The sequence below is a fragment of the Rhinoraja longicauda genome, chromosome 4 (assembly GCF_053455715.1).
Source record: "Rhinoraja longicauda isolate Sanriku21f chromosome 4, sRhiLon1.1, whole genome shotgun sequence".
In the NCBI taxonomy this organism is placed as follows: domain Eukaryota; kingdom Metazoa; phylum Chordata; class Chondrichthyes; order Rajiformes; family Arhynchobatidae; genus Rhinoraja; species Rhinoraja longicauda.
In genome coordinates, this window is record NC_135956.1 from 39,015,673 (window position 1) to 39,039,993 (window position 24,321).

The window sequence follows — 24,321 nt, forward strand, 5'->3', positions numbered from 1 at the left end:
TTCCAACTAAGATTGCTTTTAAATTAACTTGACAGCAAATCTTCAGCTGTAACTTTGCTATATATATATATAATTGATGCTTCTTTTTTATGCTATATTTTTCTCTTCTGTTGAAGCAGATCAGATTTTTACAAATATTTATTCGTAAGAGTGAAAATTATGTTTTTGGATTTGATCACTTATTAGACCATTTTTCATTGATTCCCCTTCTAGATCATTGACAAGGCTCTCATTTCTGACATGACTTTTGCCTTCCCCTCAGAGATAACCCCCCACCCGCACTTCTAGTTAAAACTTTTTTCTCACTTTCCCAGTTTAGAGATACAACACGGAAGTAGGCCCTTCAGCCCATTGAGTCCATGCCAACCATTGATCACTCATTCACAACAGTTCTATGATATCCCACTTTTTCATCCACTCTGTACACACAGAGGCCCATTCTCAGAAGCCAACTAATCTACAAACCCCACATCTTTGGGTTGTGGGAAGAAACCAACCCTCCCGGAGGAACCCCATGCGGTCACAGGAGGAATATGCAAACTCGACACAGGTAGCAGCCGAGGATAGGATTGAACCCAGGCCTCTGATGCGGTGAGGCACCAGCTCTACCACCTGTGCCACAGTGCTGCCCTTTGACCTGACATACTCACTTTGTCTCTTTCACCATAGGTTCTACCTGAACTGCTGAGTATTTTCTATGTTCCCCTATCTTGCCACAATATGGCATGACTATATTAGGCTGACATTAGTAAGTAAATACCTGATCTGACAGAGGATCTTTAGAGCTTTGCAAGTTCCCCCACATTGCATCTCTGACAGCATCCAACTTAATCTGCAGAAAATTCAAGCTTTTCAGTAAGTGTATATTGATTAGTTCTTTCTCAGTGGGTTCTTAGCTTCTCCATTATTATCATTATCTTGTCACAGCACCTCATGCTGAACGTTGTGCTTCTGATCCTTCACATGAGAAGTCTAGTTCTGAGGGCTCTTGTAATGATCTAGCCATTGTTTTGAAATGCCCATGAACTGGCTCCCTCCTGGTCTCCAGTTGTTCAAACAGTACACATTCTTAATCTGAACAGCTTGCCATTGTGTTTTTGGAAAGTTTTGTAAAAGCTAAGGTATGTTAGAAACAACTTTTCTTTTTATTTGGGCTTGTTGTAATGGACTGTCCACAAATGAAAACAACCTATTCACAAAAATACTGTCCCTCATTCCAAGTGACTTGATATGGTCAGCACCCATTATTGCTCATCATTGTGTCAAATAGCACAGAAAGAAGCCTTTCAGCCCACCATGTCCATGTTGATCTTAAGCACCTATCTATACTAATCCCATTAACTCAGTCCTAGCCTTCTGTGCCATGGCTCATCAAGTGCTCATCCAGATGCTTAAATGTTATTAGAGTAACTGCCTCTACCTTCTTCTCAGGCAGTATATTTTGGATTGCTGACTTTCAAGATATAGCATGGAATCAGGCCCTTCGGCCCGTTGAGTACGCACCAGCAATCACCCCATACACTAACACTTTCCTACACACTAGAGACAATTTACAATTTCACCAAAGCCAATCAACCTACAAACCTGTACATCTTTGGAATGTGGGATGACACCGGAATTCCCAACCAATAATTTAACATTCGTAATCCCAATATGATAAAGTCAGAGTCATACAGCACAGAAACAGCCCCTTTCAACCCAACGTCTATACTGACCAAGATATCTCTTGGTTAGTCCCATTGACCTGTGTTTGGCCCATATGTGTCTAAAACTTTCTATTCAGTGTACCTAACTGAATGCCTTTTAAAGGACACACAGCTGGTCTAACTCAGTCGGTCAGGCAGCATCTCTGCAGAACATGGATAGGTGACATTTTGGGTCTTTTAAAATATCTTATAAACATTGTAATTTTACATCTACAACTTCACCTGGCAAACATTCACCACCTTTTGTGTGAAAGTTGCCCCTCATGACTCTTTTGAATCTCGACTCTGCATTGGACCACTTGGACAATAAGAACAAAAATGTCAGGCTGGTGTTCATTGATTACAGCTTGGCATTCAGCAACATCATCTTCGTTGTACTTATTATCAAACACAAATAACTGGGTCTCTGTTTATCCATCGCAATCGGATGCTTAACTTTCTCATTGATTGACCACAATCAGTACGGATTGGCAACAACATCCTTGACACAGGAGTACCTCAAGGCTGAGTACTCAGTCCCCTGCTCTACATCCTGTATATCTGTGTCTGTAGAGTCAGATAGTTCCAATGCCATCTTTAAATTTGCACTTGTTACCAACGTTATTGGATGAATAACAGATATGTCAGAGTAAAGAGGAAGATTAATAATCTAATTTAATGGTGCCAGTACAACAACCTTACTCTCAATGTTTTTGCCAGACCAAGGAGCTAATTGACTCCAGGAAGGGAAAGCTGGTGATCCATGAACCTGTCTTCATCAATGGGACAGCAGTGGGGAGAATCAACAGTTTCAATTCCAGGGCATGCGTATCGATGAAGATGTGTCCTGGGCTTGGAATATTACCACAATTACAAAGAAAGCTCATCAACACTTCTAGTTTCTTCGATGACTGAGGAAATTCAATATTCACCGAATACTCTTTCAAACATCTGCAGATGTATGGTGGAGAACATATACTAGTTGCATCACAGCCTGGTTCGGCAACTCAAATTCCCAGGGTACTGACCTCCCTACCATTGAATGGATATACAGCAGGCACTGCCTCAAAAAGACAGCAAATATCATCAAAAACCAACACCACACTGACCATACTTTCATGTCACCTCAATCATTGGCAAGAAGAACAGGAGCCTGTAAACTGTGACCAGCAGGTTCAAATACAGCCTCTTCATAGCCACCATCAAGCTTTTGAACACTGCACAATGCTGATCTCATCCCTACCTCAGCAACTATGATCTACTTTGGACTTTCTTCTGGTTGCATTACGGACTTCAATTTGGCACTATTATGATCTGGTTACTTAATATTACTGACTCCTAATTTATTGATTTTTATTGTATTTATAATTGTGTATTATTGCATCAATGGGCCTGTAAAGCTACCGCAAATAAGAATTCAAATGTTCTACTGCTGGTGCATGTGACAATTAAACACCCTTGACTTGATGTGACTTTTATATCTCTCCCCTCTCACCTTAAATCTACACCCTCTAGGCTCTCTGCACTGGGGAAAAAGACCAGTACACCTTTCCTGGTTTTATAATCCTCTATAAGATGACCTCTCAGCATCCTATTCTCCAGAGAAAACAGCCTCAGCCTAGCAAGCCTCTCCATATAACTCAGGCCTTCAAGTCCCAGTAACATCCTTGTGAATCTTTGCAACCTTTCCATCTTAATGTTATCCTTCCTTTCGCTGGGTGACCAGAACTGCACATATGCAACACTCCACGTGTGATCTCATCAATATCTTGCACAGTTGTCACTCTTGTGTTCAGTGATGTGACTGATGAAGCCAAGTGTGCCAGACATTTTTCTCACTACCCTCTCTACCTGTGTTGCTACTATCAGTGAACTATGTACCTGCACCTTAAGGTCTCTCTGTTCTATAGCACACTCCAGGGCCTACCAATTACTGTGCGATAGCTGTCACACTTCGTCACATTAGATTTACTCCCATAGCTATGTTGTCCCAGCAGCTGATCTTATGAAGTTAAATTTAGTAATGCAATATTGTTCCAGGTGGGGCATGCTTTGTATGAGGTTTTTTTTTTAAATGAAGAAAATGCATGGAATAAAGAATCTTCTGTTCCACCTAATCTCTGGAAGGCTTCATTACTTGTGTTCCAGTATGTTGTTTTCTTTTCCATATTCTGTGCATTTACTCACTTTTTCTCATTTTTCTTGCCATCAAAACTTATCTAACTTCATTTATCCTTCATATCATTTTGGACCCATGGGCATTTTCTCAGACAATTCTTCTATTTGCAAAAACCTATTTCAGAGAACATTTAACACAGAAACTATAAAGTCCATGTCAGTCATTAACCAAATATAGACATAAAATGCTGGAGTAACTCAGTGGGGCAGACAGTATCTCTAGAGAAAAGGAATAGGTGCGTTTCGGGTCAGAATCCCTCTGCAATCATTAACCACCCATTCATTCTAAGGCTCCATTGATCTTATTTATATTATTCACTCCACATTCTCATCAAATACCCCCACACCCCAAATCCTACCATTCTCCTAACAATTGGGTCATTTTACAGTTCCCAACTAATCTACCAACATTCACATCTTTGAGATGTGTGAGAAAAAATGGAGTGCCAGGAGGAAACCAACGGTTAGCATAAAGAACATACACGTTTTGCACAGATAGCACCAAACTAATTTACCAAAAATTACCCCTAATTTCCTAAATTTAGATTAATAGACAATAGACAATAGGTGCAGGAGGAGGCCATTTGGCCCTTCGAGCCAGCACCGCCATTCAATGTGATCATGGCTGATCATTCTCAATCAGTACCCCGTTCCTGCCTTCTCCCCATACCCACCGACTCCGCTATCCTTAAGAGCTCTATCCAGCTCTCTCTTGAATGCATTCAGAGAATTGGCCTCCACTGCCTTCTGAGGCAGAGAATTCCACAGATTCACAACTCTCTGACTGAAAAAGTTTTTCCTTATCTCAGTTCTAAATGGCCTACCCCTTATTCTTAAACTGTGGCCCCTTGTTCTGGACTCCCCCAACATTGGGAACATGTTTCCTGCCTCTAACGTGTCCAATAATTAATGTAGCTTGTGACTCAGAGGTCATCAAACAATTTATTCCATCAGAAGTACCTAAAGCAAGTTGGGAGAGGTTAAACTGTTGGATAATTCAAAGTTTACCTCAGGGAGGTTTCTGTTTATACTCCAAGAAGTTCACTATTCTTTCCTTTAATTCTTCCAAAGTAGCATCTGGGAAAGGAAAACATATTAGCCCCCTAGAGTGACTAAACAATTGACACCACACAGTTCAATTTTCCAGTGATAGGCTCTGTAGAATAGATCTTACTGTTGCCAAAGTATAAAATTAAATCAATTGAACTTCACTTAATCATTTTAAAGTCCACAGGGACTTGCACCCTTGATGACTATGCTAATTGTTTCGAGTCAACTGTAAAATGCAAGGTTAGCTTATTTAAATATAAATTGGGGATTGTTGAAGTGCATGTAGCTATGAAACTCCTATGTAACACGGCAATCTTGAATAAGGGATGCTTCAAGTACAGCCACTAAAAGATGGCAAATTACTAAACAGTAGCTGCAGGAATTGAGGGAGTGCAGCGTAGTTTCATGAGGTTAATTCGCAGAATAGCAGGGCTGTTGTATGTTGAAAGACTGGAGCGAATGGACTTGTATACTCTGGAATTTAGAAGGATGAGAGGGGATCTTATTGAAACATATGATTATTAAGGGATTGGACATGCTAGAGGCAGGAAACATGTTCCTAATGTTGGGGGAGTCCCGAGCCAGGGGCCACAGTTTAAGAATAAGGGATAGGCCATTTAGAACTGAGATGAGGAAAAACTTTTTCACTCAGAGAGTTGTGAAGCTGTGGAACTCTGCCTCAGAAGGCAGTGGAGGCCAATTGCATGGATTCTTTCAAGAGAGAGTTAGATAGAGCTCCTAATGATAGTGGAGTCAAGGGATATGGGGAGAAGGCAGGAACAGGGTACTGATTGTGGATGATCAGCCATGATCATGGTGAATGGCAGTGCTGGCTAGAAGGGCAGAATGGCCTACTTCTGCACCTATTGTCTTTTTTTTTAACCTTCCCGGGCAAGTTTTTACTTACTGCCCATTATGCCTCCTGGCATGTAGGGCAACAACGAAGGTTCTCCACTCCTGTCTGTTCTGGGCTAGTTTCTGGACACTACCCCAGGTCAATTCCATAGTTTTCATTTCCTCCTCTACAGTTCGATGCCATGTAGTTTTGGGTCTCCCTCTTTTCCTTTTCCCTTCTGGTGTCCAGTGCAGGGCTATTCTTGGGATGCTGTCTGGTTCTCTTCTCAGTATATGGCCAATCCAGTTCCAGTGCTTTCTCATGATGATGGTATCCATACTCTCTTGCTGGCATTGAGCAAGGAGATCTTGGTTGGATATGGTGTTTGACCAAAATATTCTAAGGATTCTTCTCAGATTCTTAATATGGAAGACTGACAGCGGGTTGATGTCACTCGCTGTCATTCTCCAGCATCCCGAGCCATATAAGAGGGTGGAGAGGACACAGCTCCCGTATATCTTCAGCTTGGTCTTGGTGCTGTGTTGCTGGGACCTCCATACATTGTTTAGCATTCTGAAAACATTCCTAGCCTTGTTTAGCCAGTTCCTAATGGTATTTTGCGCTCCGCCATCGTATCTGACTTTACTACCAAGGTAAATAAACTCATCAGTTATGGGAAGATCGTTTCCATTCACTTGGATTGGTAAGGGGTTTTGGATGTTTAGTGTCATTAATTCAGATTTTTTCTGGTTTATCTTCAAGCCAATTTGTTGTGCAAAGTCACTAAGATGGGATGTTTTTTTCCTGCATGTGTTTGTGAGTGTGGGAGACCAGAGCTATGTCATCAGCAAAATCAAGATCTTCCAATGTTGAGAAGAGGGTCCATCGTATGCCTCTTGCTTGATCTTCGGTTGTCTGACGCATCACCCAGTCAATAGCAATATTGAAGAGTAGCGCTGACATCATACACCCTTGTCGAACTCCTGTCTTCACCTGGAATGTGTGGTTACTATTCCCTACTATGCAAGAGAAGTTGGCGAAGAAGCTCTTAATTACTTCGACTATGTGCTGTGGGATCCCATACATTCGTAATATGCCCCAGAGACTGTCCCGGTGGATGCTGTCAAATGCTTTCTCGAAATCAATAAAGTTGATGTATATCTGTCTCTGCCACTCTGTGCTCTGTTCTATAATGTTACTTACGCAGGGCAAATATCTGGTCAATGCATCCCCTCCCACCACAAAATCCTGCCTGCTCTTTCCTGAGCTGTTTGTCTACTGCTTCTATGGTCCGTTGTATTGTAATCTTTGCCAGAATCTTGCTTGAAATTTTGTAGAAGAGTGATCCCTCTCCAATTATTACACTCTCTTAAGTTGCTTTTCTTTGGTCATGATCCTAATAATGACTCCTTCTGACCAATCGTCAGGTATCTCCTTTCTTTCCCAAATAGCTGTGAAAAGTGGTACAAATAGTTTGGTTGCAAGTTCTGGGTCCGCCTTAAACAGTTCTGCACTGAGGTTATCTTGGCCAGGGGCTTTTCCACTTTTAAGGGACTTAATGGCTATAACAATTTCCTCCTTAGTTGATGATTCAGTGCTAATATCTAGGTCATCCTCTGCTTGTTGGGTGTTAACCTCTATTATGGGCGGTGTTCTATTCAATACTTCATTAAAGTGTTCCACCCAGCGGGCTTCTTGTTCTGTTTCTGTTGTTAGGAGTCAGCCCTTTTTGTCTACAATTGGTGTCTCAATGGTTCGACGATGTTTGCCACAGATTATTTTGGTTATCTTGTAGACCTTCCCTTGCTCTCCTTTCTTAATTGCATCTTCTGCTTGATTGGCTAGATCTTCCATGTACGCCCGTTTGTCAGCTCTGGCTTTCCTCTGAACTGCTTTGTTGCTTCTTGATATTGCGTCTTGTATCTGTCTTGCAGCCGTTTGGATTTTGTTTCATTTATTTGCTTCTTTAATTTTCTCCTATTTTTAATGGTTTGCCATGTGTCTTCAGTTATCCATTCCTTCTTTATCTTCTGCTTCAACCCCAGGCAGGCTTCACAGGTTTTCACATAAGCTATTTTGATTTGTTCCCACACAGTATTAATATTAATATTATTTGCATTTGGCTCTGTGTGATCATCCATATCTACTAGTGCCTGAAACCCGTTCCTTAATTGTAGCACAAAATAACTTTTCACTTTTGGGTCATGTAGTTTCTCAACGACAAACTGTTGCCTGCCTGTCTTTTTGCTCCCTGTTATCCTCGGTTTAACTTTGAGAACAGCCAGGACCAGGTGATGGTCGCTGCCAACATCAGCTCCCCGTTTAACGTTAACATCCAGTAATGAGCGTCTCCATGTGCCGTTTATCATCAGGTGGTCTATCTGGTTCTTCTCCCTTCCATTTGGAGAGTACCATGTTAGTTTGTGGATGTCTGTGCGGAAAGAGGGTCCATCCAATTACTAGATTGTAATTGGTGCAGAGTTCCATTAGTCTCTCACAGTTCTCATTTTATAAAACCACAGCCCTCTTTGCCCATGGCTCTGTCCTGGTCTGTGTTGTTGTTTCCAACCTTTGCATTTAGGTCCACCATCACAATCTTCATATCATGTCTTGGTGTGTTTTCTAACTCAGCCTGTAATTGCTCATAGAATTCATCCTTAACAGTATCATCACTATTGTTTATTGTAACACAGGATGATGGTTGTATTAATTTGCTTCCCCTTTATTCTGTTCTTCATGAGTCTACTATTGACAGGTTCCCACTCTATTAAACTATTTTCTACTCCTTTCTTTAAAAGGATGGCTACTCCTTCTCTGTGACTCTCGTCATCCCTTCCTGAGTACAACACTGTCTCTCCTGTGCTGGTCCTAAGTCTCCCTGATCCCGTCCATCTGCTTTCGCTTACTCCAAGAATGTCTAGGTTGGAGCGTCTCATCTCTGATGTCACTTGTGCTAGTTTCCCTTTGTCGTACATTGTTCGTACATTCCAAAATCCTATCCTAGTCTTATGTTTGGCATTCCACCTTCCTGCCTGTGGCTTCCTTTCGGCTTTCACCATTGACATTCATCCTAGCGTCTGTCGATAGCCCTGGAAGTCCGTCACGCTCAGTAGTGTTGATTCCTTCAGTTGTTGTTTCCGTAACATATTTGTTTTATGAGGCGGGGTTGTTAGCCCTGTGCTCAACCCCCAACCTGGAGGACCAGTGGATCGCTCTTCGTCTCGTCTCTACCCTTCGACCTGTCCAGCATGGGAAACCCTAACAGGAGACGAATCTCCCACTGGCATAGCTCTAGGGGTCACTAAGACACACAAGCTCCCTGACCACGACAAGGTTGCAATCCAACGGGGAGCTATTGTCTATTGTCTATTGCCTATTGAATGGTAAGCTGTTACTCGGCCTCCTGAGCAGCACAACTATTTCGTATTACCAACTAATTCTAGTGGTTTTCAATTTTTCACCTTTATTACATATATATTTTAATTTCTGAACACCTATAGTTAATTGAGCAAATTGCACAAGTCAAATTCTTTTTGCAAAAGAGCACAAAATGTTGGAATAACTCAGCTTTCTGAAGAAGGGTCTTAGCCCAAATCGCTGCCTGCCCCTATTCTCCATAGATGCTGCCTGACCTGCTGAGTTACTCCAGCACTTTATGTTCTTTTGTGTATTAACCAGCATCTGCAGTTCTCTGTGTTTCCACAATTTCTTTTTGAGGCGGTTCAGAAATATCTTCAAGGCTGTAGCTGTGGAGGCCAAGACAATGGGTATTTTAAAGAAAGAGATTGATAGGTTCTTGATTAGGAAGGACATCAAAGGTGATGGGGACAAGGGTGGAGAATGGGGTTGTGAGGGAAAAATAGGTCAGCCATGATTGAATAGTGGAATGGACTTGATGGGCTGAATGACTTGGTTTTGCTCCTATTTCTTATGGACTTATAGTCAAATGCAGGAGCACACCACTAGATGCCAAAATACGAGACAAATAGCACAAAGAACCTGGGGGCAGGTTTGGATGAGTAAGTGAGGACATGTATGCAGGCTTCAAATAAATGAAGGAGGACTCTTTGGAGCACAAATAATGCCAAAGATTAGCTTGACAATCCTTCTGTTTCTGTGCTGCAAATTACTCGTGATTCTATGAAAAATGTAGCTGTAGACATTAAAGTATATTTTAACTGTAGAAAAGGAAGCATCCTGAGCACGAAGGTTATCACATCCATTGTAAAGTCTACCCTACAATCCATCTGGTTTATAAACTTTTATGGCCCAAAACTATTCTCAGCAAATTAGCTGCAAGAGAAACCAGCTGCTGTGGTAGTAACATTTAAATGAGCTTTGCAGAGTGATGATTTATTTCTTCAAACTGACTGTAATGTTTAAATTCCATTGTGTGTACTTTGGATAGGGAATGAAAATGGCCCATATGTTACTCCATCTTTCTTTTTAAATTTCAAATCAGATAAGTCAGATAAGTCTTCCTGCCTAACACTAAATTTCAGATCGGAAGTGTCGGTATTACAGTATAGCAAAGGGGATTACAGAGGCATGAGGCGGGAGCTGGCCAAAATTGATTGGAAGGAGGCCCTAGCAGGGAAGACGGTAGAACAGCAATGGCAGGTATTCCTGGGAATAATGCAGAGGTTGCAGGATCAATTTATTCCAAAGAGGTGGAAAGACTCTAAGGGGAGTAAGAGACACCTGTGGCTGACAAGGGAAGTCAGGGACAGCATAAAAATTAAGGAGAGGAAGTATAACATAGCAAAGAAGAATGGGAAGACAGAGGATTGGGACTCTTTTAAAGAGCAACAAAAGTTAACTAAAAAGGCAATACGAGGAGAAAAGATGAGGTACGAGGGTAAACTAGCCAATAATATAAAGGAGGATAGCAAAAGTTTTTTTAGGTACGTGAAGAGGAAAAAAATAGTCAAGGCAAATGTGGGTCCCTTGAAGACAGAAGCAGGGGAATTTATTATGGGGAACAAAGAAATGGCAGACGAGTTAAACCGTTACTTTGGATCTGTCTTCACTGAGGAAGATACACACAATCTCCCAAATGTTCTAGGGGCTGGAGAACCTAGGGTGATGGAGGAACTGAAGGAAATCCACATTAGGCAGGAAATGGTTTTGGGTAGACTGATGGGACTGAAGGCTGATAAATCCCCAGGGCCTGATGGTCTGCATCCCAGAGTACTTAAGGAGGTGGCTCTAGAAATAGTGGAAGCATTGGAGATCATTTTTCAATGTTCTATAGATTCAGGATCAGTTCCTGTGGATTGGAGAATAGCAAATGTTATCCCACTTTTTAAGAAAGGAGGGAGAGAGAAAACGGGTAATTATAGACCAGTTAGTCTGACATCAGTGGTGGGGAAAATGCTGGAGTCAATTATAAAAGACGAAATTGCTGAGCATTTGGATAGCAGTAACGGGATCGTTCCGAGTCAGCATGGATTTACGAAGGGGAAATCATGCTTGACAAATCTACTGGAATTTTTTGAGGATGTAACTAGGAAAATTGACAGGGGAGAGTCAGTGGATGTGGTGTACCTCGACTTTCAGAAAGCCTTCGACAAGGTCCCACATAGGAGATTAGTGGGCAAAATTAGGGCACATGGTATTGGGGGTAGGGTACTGACATGGATAGAAAATTGGTTAACAGACAGAAAGCAAAGAGTGGGGATAAATGGGTCCCTTTCGGAATGGCAGGCAGTGACCAGTGGGGTACCGCAAGGTTCGGTGCTGGGACCCCAGCTATTTACGATATACATTAATGACTTAGACGAAGGGATTAAAAGTACCATTAGCAAATTTGCAGATGATACTAAGTTGGGGGGTAGTGTGAATTGTGAGGAAGATGCAATAAGGCTGCAGGGTGACCTGGACAGGTTGTGTGAGTGGGCAGATACATGGCAGATGCAGTTTAATGTAGATAAGTGTGAGGTTATTCACTTTGGAAGTAAGAATAGAAAGGCAGATTATTATCTGAATGGTGTCAAGTTAGGAGGAGGGGGAGTTCAACGAGATCTGGGTGTCCTAGTGCATCAGTCAATGAAAGGAAGCATGCAGGTTCAGCAGGCAGTGAAGAAAGCCAATGGAATGTTGGCCTTCGTAACAAGAGGAGTTGAGTATAGGAGCAAAGAGGTCCTTCTACAGTTGTACCGGGCCCTGGTGAGACCGCACCTGGAGTACTGTGTGCAGTTTTGGTCTCCAAATTTGAGGAAGGATATTCTTGCTATGGAGGGCGTGCAGCGTAGGTTCACTAGATTATTTCCCGGAATGGCGGGACTATCGTATGTTGAAAGGCTGGAGCGATTGGGCTTGTATACACTGGAATTTAGAAGGATGAGGGGGGATCTTATTGAAACATATAAGATAATTAGGGGATTGGACACATTAGAGGCAGATAACATGTTCCCAATGTTGGGGGAGTCCAGAACAAGGGGCCACAGTTTGAGAATAAGGGGTAGGCCATTTAGAACGGAGATGAGGAAGAACTTTTTCAGTCAGAGGGTGGTGAAGGTGTGGAATTCTCTGCCTCAGAAGGCAGTGGAGGCCAGTTCGTTGGATGCTTTCAAGAGAGAGCTGGATAGAGCTCTTAAGGATAGCGGAGTGAGGGGGTATGGGGAGAAGGCAGGAACGGGGTACTGATTGATAGTGATCAGCCATGATCGCATTGAATGGCGGTGCTGGCTCGAAGGGCTGAATGGCCTACTCCTGCACCTATTGTCTATTGTCTATTGTCTATTGCCATCAATAGTCCATTGGGTATGACCACATTGCTCACATCCCAACGCAGCATTATAATTTCAAAAGCTTCAAATAGATTATTTCTATTCTAATGGCTTAAGAGATATCAATGTTCCCTTTATATTAATTGAAAAATGTTGTTGGCATGGCAAATGTACCTCCTACATCCAAAATGTATGTCTCAATCCTGTGGAGTTTGTGGGATCTTAATATGTACCAAGATGTTTGCTTACATTATTTGCAGTGGGTCAAATGTTTTGATATGTTCCGATTATTCAACAAGGCAATAAACAAAGACACTATTTTTAAGCAGGGGTAAACCCATAAAATATAAATTTCCCAGAAAGGATTTTTCAAAAATGGTTCCATCAATGAAAGATTCCAGTTACGAGGTTACATCTGGACATTTCTAGTAGACCAGCACAATATACTAAGCTAAATTGTATTGTGCCGGGTAAATTGCTAAAAATCCTAAACAAATGCACAAGTTTTATCCTGTCATTGTTACTAGCTACATTATAAAACCACCAGCTATTTGTAAATATAAAGCAAAAACATTCATATTACATGAAAATAAATTATAATAATAGAAAATATAGTTGATCCAATGGAAAGCCAATGGAATGTTGGCCTTCGTAACAAGAGGAGTTGAGTATAGGAGCAAAGAGGTCCTTCTACAGTTGTACCGGGCCCTGGTGAGACCGCACCTGGAGTACTGTGTGCAGTTTTGGTCTCCAAATTTGAGGAAGGATATTCTTGCTATTGAGGGCGTGCAGCGTAGGTTCACTAGGTTAATTCCCGGAATGGCGGGACTGTCGTATGTTGAAAGGCTGGAGGAATTAGGCTTGTATACACTGGAATTTAGAAGGATGAGGGGGGATCTTATTGAAACATATAAGATAATTAGGGGATTGGACACATTAGATGCAGGAAACATGTTCCCAATGTTGGGGGAGTCCAGAACAAGGGGCCACAGTTTAAGAATAAGGGGTAGGCCATTTAGAACGGAGATGAGGAAGAACTTTTTCAGTCAGAGAGTGGTGAAGGTGTGGAATTCTCTGCCTCAGAAGGCAGTGGAGGCCAGTTCGTTGGATGCTTTCAAGAGAGAGCTGGATAGAGCTCTTAAGGATAGCAGAGTGAGGGGGTATGGGGAGAAGGCAGGAACGGGGTACTGATTGAGAGTGATCAGCCATGATCACATTGAATGGCGGTGCTGGCTCGAAGGGCTGAATGGCCTCCTCCTGCGTCTATTGTCTATTGTCTATTGTCTATTGTCTATTGTCTATTGTCTATCTCGCACAATGCATTCTCCTGGATCTCTTCAAAAATATTTGACTTAAACAATATTAAAATATAATTCATCTGATTATTATTTATTATAAATGAACAGGAGACCATTAAGTTCCAGCAATATTAACTTTCCATCTGTGCTAAAAATGTATCACTCTTTGTGTAAGGAGGTCCTTTCTGACCTTTGAGTATACTCACATCAGTGCTAATCAACCTCTTTTTGTTCTTTTATCCCAACATATCTCAAACTTACAACAAATCAATGTCACAGTGCACTTTATTAGTTACAGGTACTATTTGTCTTGTGAAATATCTTTTTTTTTTAAAGTAGTTCATTGAAGATGAAGGTTATACTCATCAATATTAGGAGTTTTGCACTTGAGGAATGAAATTCCTTTTCATTTTTGACACCATATGTCCACTTCAGTAAAACTCAGGCCAGGTTAGGACTGAGTAGAACTCCCTCAACTTGTCGAGTTGTGCCCTGGCTTCAGAATAACAGACCCGCTGGCATCTGTGCAATGATTTTCCAACACCCCCCCACACTAGACATTCTATGGCCCCATTAAATGAGCATGTTAATTCTTCCTGAATTAAGGAATGGTTTATATGGCACACTTGGGTTTACTTGAGACGGCAACGTATTGGTTTTTTATATCTTTTATGTTAAACGGGCTTCTCATTTTCTAATAGAATTATGCACAACCATAAAGCCGAAGCTGTCTTTTCCACCCATGAATTTTTAATTACAGGTTTTATCATCTTGAGGAATCTTGGTACTAAAATAAACCATATAAAATAATAAATATGTTACACATGAAAATGAGCACATGTAAATTTAAAGTTGCGATATTTTTGTAATGTAATATTTAATGCTCAACTACCCCTTTAAATGTTACATTTAATTTAATAGCTAACTATCCTGTTAAAAAGATGCTATATTGTTTAAAGTTCCTACTTAGATTATGGGTATTGCTAGCATGTCATAGTTCTATAGAGTTGTACAGCACTGAAACAGGCCCTTTGGCCCACCTTGTCCATGCATATCGGGCTATCCCATTTGCCTGTATATGGCCCATCTACATACTAAAACTTGTTTGTTTGTTCCTGAACTACAGCCAAAACGGTACATGATCGTGCAACAATTTTAGGCCCACCTTACTCACCGTCATCCCTTTGGTGCTAATGGAAGAAGGTTCATTGAAATCGATGTTATATTTTTTAAGTTATTCACATTTTAAAGTTTAAATCTATCTCCTAGGGAGGGAGGGGGAGGGGGGGAGGCAGGGGGGAGGAGGGAGGATAACGGGGGTTGAGGGGGATGGGGTGGGGGGGAAGGGGAGGGGAAGGGGGCGAGGGGGAGGGGAGGGGATGGGAAGGGGGTGGACAGAGGGGGAGGAGGAAGGACAGGAGAGAGGGACGGAGGGGGAGGGGGGAGGGGAGGGGGAGGGGAGGGGGAGGGTGAGGGGAGGGGGGATAGGAGGAGTGAGGGGGAGGGGGAGGAGGGAGGGAGGGGGAGGAGGGAGGGAGGGGGAGGGGAGGAGGGAGGGGGGAGGGGAGGAGGGGTTGGTAGGGAGGAGGGGAGGGGGAGGAGTTGGGAGAGGGAAGGGTTGAGGGGGGAATGGGGGAGGAGAGAGTGCTGCACCAGTGCAGGAGAGGTTTGGGCCCAACGGGTCCATTTGGTCTAGTAGCTCCCTAAATCTTCCCTATCAATTTGTCTGTGCAAATGTCTTTCAAAAGTTGTAATTGCATCTGTCTGTTTCGCGTCCTCCGGCCGCTCATTCCAGGTACGGACTACCCTCTGAGTGAAAGAATTGCCCAAGGTCCCTCTTCAATATCTCCTGTCTCATCTTGAATCTATGGCCTCTGATTTTAGAATCTTCTAATCTGGGAAAAAGACCTTTATTACTGTTTGGTATTGTTTTAACTGCTGGTCATGCCCTGGGCACTCCCTCTTCTCCCCTCTCCCATCAGGCAAAAGGTATAGATGTGTGAAAATGCAGGTTCAGGGACAGTTTCTTCCCAGTTGTTATCAGCCAACTGAATCATCCTACCACAACCATCTACCTCTTTGATGACTCTTGGATTATCCTTGATCGGACATTGCTGGCTTTACCTTGCACTAAATGTTATTCCCTTATCATGTATCTATACACTATAAATGCATTGATTGTAATCATGTATTGTCTTTCTGCCGACTGGTTAGCACGCAACAAATGCTCTTCACTGTACCTCGGTACACGTGACAATAAACTAAACTGAACTGAACTGAACTGCTGCAATATGACAGCTTAATAAAACATTGGTCTTCTCAATTATTTCAGAGAGCAGTTAAGAGATAGTAAAGTTGATCAGAGACAGGAACAAATGTGTGTCCAACTTGGTAAAAGTTAAAGAAAGTTGGTGAATCACCCACACCTAGAAATTCATTTCCTGACAATAATGCTCCACATAGAAGCCACTGGGAGTAAAATGAAATTTGGTGCAGTTTAAAATGTTGGGACTAGACGTGTTGATAAATTTGTGCTGATACTTGTTTAAATGGTTTTCAGTTCCATGTTACAGAAACAACTGCACAGTTTAGCAACGCAAGCACCATTAACATTGAACATATCTGCAAGTTAAAAAATTGTACTTTTTGAGAGAGAAAAGAAATCAATCTTTTGCAGGAAATCTTTTGCGGCAGACTGCGAGCGCGGACGGGGCCTCCAGACTATGCTGAGCTGAGCTGTGACGTGCTGCATGACACATGCACTGTAAAGGATCTTGCAGAGGCCAACGACGTGGCACTAAAATTTGCTCGCTATTGGCAAATAGTTGTGTGATGACATGATTAAATAAAAAGGAAATGAGTGAGATTTTTTGCCAAATTCTAGTTTCTCCTGGACTAGCCTTGAGAGTAAAATGCATCATCTGCCACAGTGGGCAAAGGAATCATCAGGAATTTGTGGTGAAACCACACTGCTCACAGGGGCCTGCAGTTGGCTGGCGCCTTTGAAACAGATTATCATTCAATTTGAAAAAATGACATCAATTAGAGAAAAAGAGAGTTTTCAATTAAGTTACTTCCATCACACCAAAGCGAATCAAACTATGTACCTGTAATCTGTTCTGTTTCACACTGATTGCTTTAAAGACATCATAACCAGATTCTGCTCAGTCTGTATTTCCAAAAAGTTGTCAACTTCCCTTTTCTCCTGCTGATTTCACGTGTGCTTCTTGATACAAACTGGCAGCAATTTTAGTCACAAACTCAAACATGGCATATTTAACCTTTAAAAATCTGCTATAATTTGCTATAAACAGCAACAGATGGCAACTCACACTTTTTTCTTACTGACGCAAAGGATTGTTGTGAATTTCAATGTGTTCATTCATTTTCTGTTGTCTTCCTCCAACTGCTAATTTGTTTGAGAGATGCAGTTTAGAACAAATGCTATTCTACCATACTACTCAATTCATAAATAGTCACCAGCAGGAAGCTTACTGTTAAAATATCCTTGCACTGAAAATGTAATCAGTTGTGCCAGACACAAAGGAAAGTAGGATTTGTTCAAACATCTATCTAAACTTGAAGCCCTTTGCATCCTTGCCTAGAGAGAAGAAACGGTGAACTGGCTTATACTTTACACACACCGCACACTCCAGCAGCTACCCCTACTGCTTCTTTGAAATCGGCAGCATCATGCCAAGCAATGCAACTATGCAGAGCCCCAACAGTGCATAAAACAGGACCTGACACAACTGAACAGATTCTCCTGAGAGCTGGTTGCGATCTTTGCTGTGGCAAAGACATTTTATAATTGCTTGATACCAATTGATAGTGTGACTCTGAGGGAATGAAGAAAAAACTCAATGAAGCATGATGAAGCCTGTCAAGAGCTGCCTTTGTATGCAAAGCCTTTGTACTAATAGAAACTGACTTTTACTGTAGTTCTGGTGTCTGCGTGTTATTGCCAAGCTAGTTGGCTTAAAAAGCAGTGTCAGCTTTTCCAATTCACATTGTGTCTTGAATAAAGGAATGAATTTGTGCCACAGATGGTGCAGTGCCCTCTGTTTAGAATGAGTGTCAACTCTTAGCCTGCGGAATCTATTTTCCTTTCCCAAGAGACAATGTTGGCAGCAGCTACTGGCGAGCTATCCACAAATTTGTCTCTCAAACAAAATTACTCTTAAATCTTTTCATTCCGATGCAAAACAAATGTTTGGAAGCTAGTTCTGTCCATTCTTCTCAGAGAAAAAAAATGTCTGTAAAAATGATACCAGTGGCCCTCTAAAATTGCCATCTTTCACCTGCAAATCTCAACACTGAACAATTACACACTTTACAACAGCGGATTACAAAATGATTTAAGTTGAGCTGGTTTTGGCTTAATACCCACTTTCCAAATGGGTGGCAAAATGAAACAGAAACACTGCCTCTTTTCTCAATTCACAAGCTCATGAGGCATATTTTTGCAAATTATTTTCTAAAGTGTTATTGGCTAAATCAACAACTCAAGATATGGAATGGGCATCTCATAATAATGTTTATAATGTAAATAATATCTCCTTTGTTTTCAAGAATTCAAATGCATCTAGACTGTATTTTCAACACTTATATAAAACATATTTTGCTCACATTCAACTCTGCAGCATAGTGCAAAACAATATAATTGGATAAAGTTAAAAAACAAAGGAAAATTGCAGATGCTGGAATTCCAAAATAAGAACAGAAATATTAGAAGCATTTTAGATCAGACATGATTTGCAAAAGAGAAACAGAGTTCATGTTTAGGTCTTCCACCGTAATCATTCCAATTGAAGCAAATTAACTCAAATCATTAATCCTGTTTCTCATTGAGTCACAGAGTTATACAACATGAAAACAGACCCTGGTCCTTGCTGACCAAGGTGTCTATCTAGTCCCATTCTCTCCAAACATTTTCTACCCATGGACCTGTCAAAATGTCTTTCTTTTATCCTAGACCATGCTACCTAACTGTGATGCCACTTTCTATGTTCTATTCTCCTATATCTCTCTGCTCTAGAACACTCCACAGGGCCTGACCATTTACTGTGAACGTCCTGCCCTGGTTTGACTTTGCAAAATGCAATACCTCCTACTTACCTGCATTAAACTCCATGAGCCATTCCTTGGCTCACTTGCCCAATTGATGAAGATCATTTTGTAATTTTTGATAAACATTTTCACTATCTACAATACCACCCACTTAAGTATCACCTTCAAATTTTGTTCAAATTTACTACCAGCTTATTGTGCTGGAGAAATCACTCCCATCACAAGTCGCAGCCATTATTGTTGCTGACCTGTTCAATAACAAAAATCAGATTTGGACAAGCTCAGGTCAGAATAAGAAAAGTCTCGACCCATAACGTCACCCATTCCTTCTCTCCAGAGATGCTACTTGTCCCGCTGAGTTACTCCAGCTTTTTGCGTCCATCTTCTGAATAGAGAGGCTCTTCTCAGTAATAGGCCCTTTCTCTTGTGATGTAACATCAACACGAGACCCCAAACAAGCTCTACGGAAAAAAACACTGAAAATAACTATGGCAGTCGACAATCTTTTGCCCTTTGTCAATCACTTTATCCTGTACTTGTACACTGTGGATGGCTCGATTGTAATCATGCATTGTCTTTCCACTGTCTAGATAGCGTGCAACAAAAAAAGCCTTTCACTCTACCTCTGTACATGTGACAATAAGCTAAACTAAGCTAAACCTGTTAGGACTTGCACTTCAAAAAGATGCAAAAATGACCAATAATCAATAAATCAAGATTGAAGAATGTATTACGAATTTTAAAAGTATTTAATGCAATTAGTTAACTAATCCCAATTAATACCATAACCTAAATAGAATAATGCTTGAGATAGACACAAGGTGCTGGAGTAACTCAGTGGGTCAGGCAGCATTTCTGGAGAAAAAGGATGGATGACCTTTTGGGTTGGGATCTTTCTTCCGTCTTCAATCTGAAGAAGGGTCCTGACCCAAAATGTCACCCATCCTTTAGATGCAGAGATATTGTCTGACCACTGAATTACTTCATCATCTTGTGTCTGTCTTTGGTATAAACCAACATCTGCAATTCCTTGTTTCTAAATCAATACATGCTCTGATTCCCCCATATTTCTTCAACAGGTATTATTGTCACAGTTTCAGGTTCTCAAGCCTAACCTCTTTGGAAATGTAACAAGTGTATGTATCAATGGAGGACTCCATGAATAGTCTAGCATTGGAGGTCAGTCAGAAAATCCCACCATTGAATGACCTTAAAGTTTAGGATTTTGCTGATTTAGCAATTACAAAGAACTTATTGTCATTGGCATCTATGGACTGCATCCTAGCATGAAAGGTATTTGAGAATATCGACTTCAGGGAGAATAAGAAAAGTTAATTTAGGGTCAGGAAACATGTTTAAAAAGTGAATTGGATTAACATCTGTTGAAAAGTTGCTGATGTTAGAGAGGTAACAGCAGCACATGCCTATTACTGTGCAGGAGGGATCAACATTTTGTCATGGGACGAAGGATGGGACAACATGATTAAAGAAACATATCTCTCGAAGGAACTGATTTGATGAACTGTGTGGCCTTTTTTTCAGAGTAGATTGCCTTGTCGAAAGTCAAGAGTATTTTATTGTCATACCAGACCAAGTGGGCCCAAACCTCTCCTGCTTTGGTGCAGCACACTCTCCTCCCCCCTCCCCTCCCCCTCCCCTCTCCCCTCTCCCCCCTCCCCTCCCCTCTCCCTCCCCTCTCCCTCCCCTCTCCCTCTCCTCCCCCCCTCCCTCCCTCCTCCCTCCCCCCTCCCTCCACACCCCCTCCCCTCCCCTCCCACTCCCCCATTCCCGCCCCTCTTCCCCTCCCCCTCCCCCTATCCCCCTCAACCCCCTTTATCCTTCCTCCTCCCCCTCCCTCCCTCCCCCTCCCTCCCTAGGAGAAAGATTTAAACTTTAAAATGTGAATAACTTTAAAAATATAACACCGATTTCAATTAAACTTCTTCCATTAGCACCAAAGGGACTAAGGCGGGCCTAAAATTGTCGCGCTATCATGTATCGTTTTGGCTCTAGTTCAGGAACAACAAACAAGAGTTTTAGTATATAGATGTCCTGAAATGGAACAATTAAATTTTTACTTGCAGTAGCACAACAGGTATATGAACATAGTACTCAATAGATACCATAATAAACAAGAAGTTCAATAAATGTAAAAATACAACACAGTGCAAAAACAGAAATGAAGGCCAAAGTCCCTACTGCAATCAACGCAGTTTATAGTTTGGGATTCTTAACGTTCAATAGCCTGATGGTTGTTGGGAAAAAGCTGAACTTGGACGCTACAGTGTTTAGGCTCCTGTACCGTCTTCTCAAGGTTTCAAGATCAGTTTATTGTCACATGTACCAATTAAGGTGCAGTGAAATTTGAGTTACCATACAGCCATACTAAGTGAAAAGCAACAAGACACACAACCACATTAAGTTAACATAAAATTCCAAACACAGTGGATTCTATATTCCTCACTGTGATGGAAGGTAATAAAGTTTAATCTTCCTCCTCTTTGTTCTCCCGCGGTCGGGGCAGTTAAACCATCTGCCGTTGGGGCGATCAAAGCCCCCACAGCCGATGATCGATAACCCCCGCATTGGGGTGGTTGAAACTCTCTCCACGGCATGGAGCTCCCGAGTCGACCTCTTCTTACCAGAGACCGCAGGCTTCAAGATGTAAAAGTCCACAGGCCCCACGGTTGGAACTTTGATCCCCGGCAAAGGGATCACAAGCTCCGCGATGTTAAAGCCCCGCAGACTCCCGCGGTTGGAGCGCTGGGTTGGTCTCCAGGAAAGGCTGTCAACTCCACAATGTTAGGCCGCAGTGCGGACAGAGATACGATACAGAAAGAAAATTGCATCTCCGTCGAGGTAAGAGATTGAAAAAAAAAATCCCCCAACCCCCCCCCCCCCTCTACCCCCCACATAAAACAAACCAAGGAACACTAAAACATACTTTTTAACACATACTAAAAATAACAAAAAGAAGAAAGGACAGACAGACTGTTGGCGAGGCAACCATCCGGTGTGGCAGGAATAAAATTAGAGTGTAGCTAAGGTATGTGGGTCCTATATGATGCTGGCTCCCTTTTTGAGACAGAACCTCCTATACATCCCTTAGATGGTGGGGTGGTCAGTACCCACAATGAAGTTAAAAGCCATCACCTTTAGGAACAAGGGAATATACAAAATCAATTGACTTTCTGTATTATTTTTGTTGTTTGTTTATTTTATAATTGTAGTCCAATTAAGTAATGAATAATAATGCAATACTTTTATCTGGTCATTTTTTCTCTCGACGGTCTGGTCAGTGGATAAGTCCAGAAACAACTCTGATGTCTGTCATTCAGAGGTCTCATAAAGATAATGAGCAATCTGCCTAAAAAAGGAAACAATATAACATACTGTAGTCGCTATGTGAAATCCTGGTTTATAATAATCCATCATTCCATCCACTTCTGAATCCTACTATTCATCACATTCATGTCATAATTACCCCTTGGTCGTTAATCATTGCGGTGTCCACTCAGCTTCTTCTTTGTTCCCATTAATTTCATAAATTGAAATAATGTGTACATTATAAAGATAGTAGAGAGTGAGTAAAAGGCCATAATTTAATCCCAGAGTTCAGATGGGAACCATAAATTATGTCATCTCAAACACCAAAGTACATTCTATCTCATTACTCATCCTCGATCATTCAAAGTCTTACTTTATAAATCCATATAGGATCAATGTGAACCTGTTCATTGTTTTGCTGATTGTCATCTCATTAAGAACACAAGGGGAAAAAAAATCTCATGACTGAATTGCCTTATTTTCTCACCTGATTTTTCCAAAAAAAATCTGGTGGCATTCTGAGCTTTGTATTTTGTCCCTGACTTCACAATTCAAGTAATATTATGTCCCCTGAAACAAAGGTACAAATATTACCAGAACTAAACATCTATTCATGACACTAAACTGTCCATGTTGGTCTACAAATCTGTCTGTGGCAGCTTAACTCTGATGTTTAATCCATCCAGGAAGGTAATGCATCTCTGATGAGCATTAGACTATACAGAATCATACAGAATATACAGCAGTATTTCAAGCTACTCAATCCAATTGGTCTGTTCTGGTGTAGCTAACAACTACCCTACCCTACTTTCTGCAACTCTAAAGGTGATTTATTTGAATGTGCTGAAGATTTTAATAAATACCATCTATTATTTATGGCTCTAGGCTTTAATCCACCTCGCATATTTTTATACACAATCAAAATCTTTCACAGCCTGAACGAACATTATCAAGTCCACACTCATCTTTCCTTTTTCTAGAAAAGAAAAGAGTGCCCAGGTTTAGTTTAATTTAGTTTAGAGATACAGCGCGGAAACAGGCCCTTTGGCCCACCAAGTCCACACTGACCAGCAATCCCCACACATTAACACTACCCTACACACACTAGGGACAATTTTACACTTATACCAAGCTAATTAACCTACAAACCTGTCCATCTTTGGGGTGTGGGAGGAAACTGTGCGGACACGGGGGGAACATACAAACTCCGTACAGCCAGCACCCGTAGTCGGGATCAAACTCGTGTCTCTGGAGCTGCAAGCGTTGTAATGGCAGCAACTCTACCGCTGCGCCACCTTGTCGCCCTGTTCACCCTTTCAGTTCGGATCCTATCCTGTTGAATTCTTCAAGATATGAGGAACTGCAGCCGCTGGAATCGAGTAAAACACATAGTCCTGGAGTAACTCAGTGGGTCAGGCAGCATCGCAGGGGGATGTGAATAGGCATGGCTCTGAGCTGAATGTCACCTATCCATGTCTTCCAGAGATGCTGCCTGCCCTGCTGAATTACTCCAGTACTTTTTACTGTTTTACTGTTGAATTCTTTCTTACATCTTCTCCAATGTCTTTTTAGCTTAATATGAATATTAGGACTGGACACAGTGCACCATGTGCAATTTATTTAAGTTACACATTATGGTTGAGCGACGTACCATTTTAATATTATGAAATGTATCAGTATATTCTAGTGAGGTTCATAGATAAAATCCACAAAGGTCTCCTGTAGAAATAAGGAACTGCAGATGTTGTCTTACACAAAAAGCAGGGTCTCCTCTAGATCAGAAGGTTGAAATTTTTGGTTAGTTTAGTTTAGTTTAGTTTAGTTTAGTTTAGTTTATTGTCACGTGTACCAAGGTGCAGTGAAAAGCTTTTTGTTGCAGTGACTATCCAGTTAGCGGAAAGACTATACAAACTAACAGATATGCAAATTAAGAGTAATAATAGGCCACTCAACCCTCAACCCTGCTCCACCATTCAATAACATATGGTTGACCTGACTATAAATTCATCTCCACTGTAATCTTTCACCTTTGCTTATCAAGAATCAATCTACCTTTGCCGTTAACATGTTCAGACTTTGGTTCTACTGCCATTTGAGAAATAGAATCCCGAGGACTCACATCCTTTAAAAAAATAACCACCTCAACG